At 34.5% G+C, this 4198-nt stretch overlaps 1 long non-coding RNA gene across 1 annotated transcript; it reads right to left on the reverse strand.

Moving 5' to 3' along the window:
* Window positions 1-254: 254 nt before the first annotated feature.
* On the reverse strand, window positions 255-1928 carry LOC142174946 (uncharacterized). Its single transcript, XR_012704098.1, has 3 exons — window positions 1793-1928; window positions 1323-1496; window positions 255-761 (listed from the first exon to the last, which is right to left on the reverse strand). It is a non-coding gene; the product is annotated as an uncharacterized LOC142174946 (long non-coding RNA).
* Between the last annotated feature and the right edge of the window lie 2270 nt (window positions 1929-4198).

Consider the following 4198-nt stretch of genomic DNA (forward strand, 5'->3'; position numbering starts at 1 on the left):
AGGAATTGCCAAAACTTATTCCTCAATAGTTAGGGCGATGCTCGTCATATTTTAATTAGACTTATGAACTACAAAGATGCGTTTTCGCATCCTAGTGCTATTGTTGGGTTTTCTAAAATATGGGACAGCAAAAAAAAATTATAAGTGTTGATTGAAAAAGTCTTTCAATATTTTAACAAGGCTTTAAATAGCCAATTAGGTTAAAACAATCCACATAATTTAAAATACAAAAAATCTAAAATATCTCAACTAACCTAAATAATCTAATAGAAATTTAATTAAAATTGAAATTCATCCTAAACTAAACAACTTATTATGCTAAAAAAGTTATTGCTAACTGAAAGCAACAAAAATTCAGCCGCTATATCTTGTTTGGGGAACATTCCTATCATATGAGGCTATGCAAGTGGACACCTTGGTTTGATCTGTCGGTGGTTTGACTGCTGAAGAAAAAATAATTTAATTCTATTATTAAATTTACGAGTGCCATATGTTCAACTGAAGTTACCACTTTCGGGTTGAACTCTAAAATGCTGAATTCACCTCGACTCTTCCCATTTGAACATGAAATTAGTCACTTGATCAATCAGAGATGTGGATTTCAACCAGGAATACCAAATGGTGCCCATTTCCTCCTCAGTTGTCTCAGTAAGATTGATTACTTCTTTTAATTCATGATACCAGTTGAAAAACTCGGTATTGAATGCACATCTTTTACCAGAATTTTCCTTCTGTCAACACTCTTTTAATGAAGCCAACACCTGTAGTTAAACAAAAACATAAGACAGAGTGAATACACTAATGATTATGAGACAAGCAATCAACCTAAAGCAAATGGTTATTACATGTTACGTTTTAGATTTAGCTTATATATACCGACATCAGGGGCAGATTTAGGGGCAGAAAGAGGTTCATTCGAACTCGCTTTGCCAGAAAATTACATTGTACATATAAAACATAATCCGGTTTGTAGCTCTATATATTATATGAATCCTCTTGATACTGCCCAAAAGCATAGCTTAGTAATCAAAGGGGTTCAAAATCTTTGCTAGCTTGTTGGTTCAATTCTCACTGGCCACAGTCTCATTTAATTATTTAACTTTTTTTCTTTTCGAACCTCATTAGCGAAAATCTTGCATCCGCCACTGACGGACACTAATCCATCTTATTTGAACAATTACTTACAGTTATCTTTTAAATATCCTAATTGTATAAAATTATTTTATACCATCAAAATATAAAAGTTAAACTCTAAATGTTTTAGTATCTACAAGTACCAGAGGCGATCTTTGAAAGGATTTCCACGTAAAGCAAGAAATTACCTGGAGTACTTCGCTATTTGCGCATTGAAGTATGGCCATGATCTTGGGACGGATGAACATTAAATGATATACGAGTGATTCAATTTGCAGCATACGTGTAATGTTTATCTTGACATCATGACTTGGGGGAATGACGATTTCTCTTGGATCTTCATATATATGGATGCTTTTAATCTGCAAGAATTTTGTCAATGACATCGCTTAAACGAAATTCAAGAAGTAGTGCATAAATTTTTTTAACAAAATAAGGGTAGTCCAGTGCACTAAGCTCCCGTTATGCGCGAGATCAGAGAAGGGGCGAACCATAAGAGTCTGTTGTACGCAGCCTTACTCTGCATTTTTGCAAGAGACTGTTTCCACGGCTCGAACCCGTGACCTCCTAGTCACATTGCAACGACTTTACCTGTTACGCCAAGGCTCCCTTCAAGTAGTGCATAAATCAAGTAAAGAAAAAACTTTATCTTAATTACCTTGTGGCAAGATACTGCTAATATCAAATCTTTAGAATAGTTGAACTTTTGAACAAAGCGAGGAAGGTTTGTGTACCAACTCCTATCCACTCTCCAAAATTTGATATTACTGTGCCGCGCAAGACAAAATCTAGACTGGCTCTTTTCCGGGAAGAAGGATCCATAGATGAGAAGGGCATTTTATCGCCATCAAAATAGAGGGTGTGTTTGGTAGGAAGGAAAATGTATTCCGGAAAATATTTTTTAATTTTTCCATATTTGGTTGGCAATGTTTTGGAAAATATTTTCCTTATCAAGAGAATAGAAAATATTTTCCAAAACTCCTTCTCAACCTTCCCCACCTCACTAACCCACCCCACCCCCCTCTCCAAAAAAGCCTTTTTTTTTATTTATTAAATTTCAATTTTTTCGTTACCACCCTCACCCCACCCCACCCCCACCCCGCACAATTTTTTTTTTACTTTTTTTTTGTAATTTCAAATTTCTATTTTTTCGTTTTTCTGCACCACCCCCCCGAATTATTTTTTAAATATATTTTTCAGTTTTAGTTTTTTTATTTATCGGTTTAAAGGTTCAAAATTTTACAAGTTCCAAAATTATGAGTTCGGAGATTTATGTGTTTGGAAGTTTACGAGTTTAGAAATTATAAAGTTTATGGGTTCAAAATTCCGTGGTTTTAAAAGTTTAGTGGTTCTAAAGTTTATGAAATTTGTGGGTTCGGAAGGTTGTTGGTCTCAAAGTTTATGGCGTCATGTTTATTATATCTAAATTATTTATGAATACTCTTGAGAAGTCATTTTCCTTAATTTGTGTACCAAACACCGAAAAATGAATAAGATTACTACTTGTTTTCCAAGAAAATAAAGAAAACATTTTCCGTTATACCAAACACACCCAGAATTCTAATAAATTTGGAGCTTGAATCGTAGCTTTTTTCATATACCTCCATTGTGTTAAAGTGAATTTCTTGAGTTTTCCACATACAATCTCTATATTTTTCAGCATATAGCATTTTATTAGACACAATTCTGAAATATTTGTGAACTTAAAAAATATGTCATGAAATTGTTGGTCTGTGATGCTTGCACCGGTGAGTGTGAGTATTTGTAAAGTATTGTAAGCATCCAGAATTTCAATTTTGCAAGGAAGAAAAATATTGAACGCACTCCTGCATATCCATAGTCTCGAAGATTTGGAGCCTCGACTATCACACTTTCGAGTTTGCACGATGCAACAGCCAAAATCTCCAGATGTATAAGGCCAAAAACATGCAATTTTCTTGTACCATCGCAAGCCAATATGGTTAGATTCCTGATAAACGGGCATCTATCGATAACTCTTTGCAATTGCCCATCTGAAATATGGACATCATGCAAAAGAAGATCCTTAAGACAACAAAATCTTATGTTAGTGGTGCCGATATCAAATTCAAACTTGCACTTGCTTAGTCCCAGTTTTGTTAGCTCTTTACCAGCATAAATAACATCAGGTAAACTATAGTACGGTGATTCTGAACCTGAAACGTGAATTTCCAGCACCTTGACATTATGTTTAACCACCAAATCAATCCAACGATCCGTATTAGAAGCTAATTTTGGATCATGATATGTAACAATGAATTCTTCAAGACGTAATTTTTTTTCAACGTGGAATCGTAAGGATTCATCGACTAAGGTGACAAACTTTTCCAGAGTCATATGAATGTTGTCTGGTAATTGATTGAATTCAAGATGAGGCCTAGAAATCCAACAATAGTACCATCTCTTGGAGAAGACACTAGTTTGAGCCGCTAAAGTTGCATACGATGTGATGAATGATATGCACCGATAACTCTGATATTCAATCCTCTCCATGAACTGTTTCTGCAATATAATCTCAAGCAATTTTCTACATTTTGCTTTTCTTGGTGGTGTCGTACACCATTCTTCCATTGCTTTATAAGAAATAAGGGAACACTTTTATTAGGGTAACCAGACAAATTAAAGTGAGAATATATACCCCACACACACACACACACACATATATATATATATATACCCCTAATAAATGTATTGCAATAGAGTAATAGAGAAGGTCTTTTGGTAATTCCAAAAAAATTAAACCCAAAGTTTGTTTGTCACCCTCAATCCCTTTCACGCCGTCCCTCTGTTACCCTATCCAATTCCCCTCTCGTTCTTGCAATGACCACAAAATTGAACTCATAAAAATTAGAGATGCAAAGAAGAACTAAAGACCTTGACAACAAAACTTATTTTTTTCATCGCAAATTCTGTGCAGAATTAACGAGGAGATGGGAGAATTGGACAAGAAACTAAAGTGGAAGAATTTGCTTTTATTAACCCATTGAAGTTGAAAATAAAGGACAGAACACATTTCAATCGATTATTTCATTTCAATGGGTTTTTA

Source organism: Nicotiana tabacum, chromosome 20, assembly GCF_000715075.1.
Source record: "Nicotiana tabacum cultivar K326 chromosome 20, ASM71507v2, whole genome shotgun sequence".
Classification (NCBI taxonomy): domain Eukaryota; kingdom Viridiplantae; phylum Streptophyta; class Magnoliopsida; order Solanales; family Solanaceae; genus Nicotiana; species Nicotiana tabacum.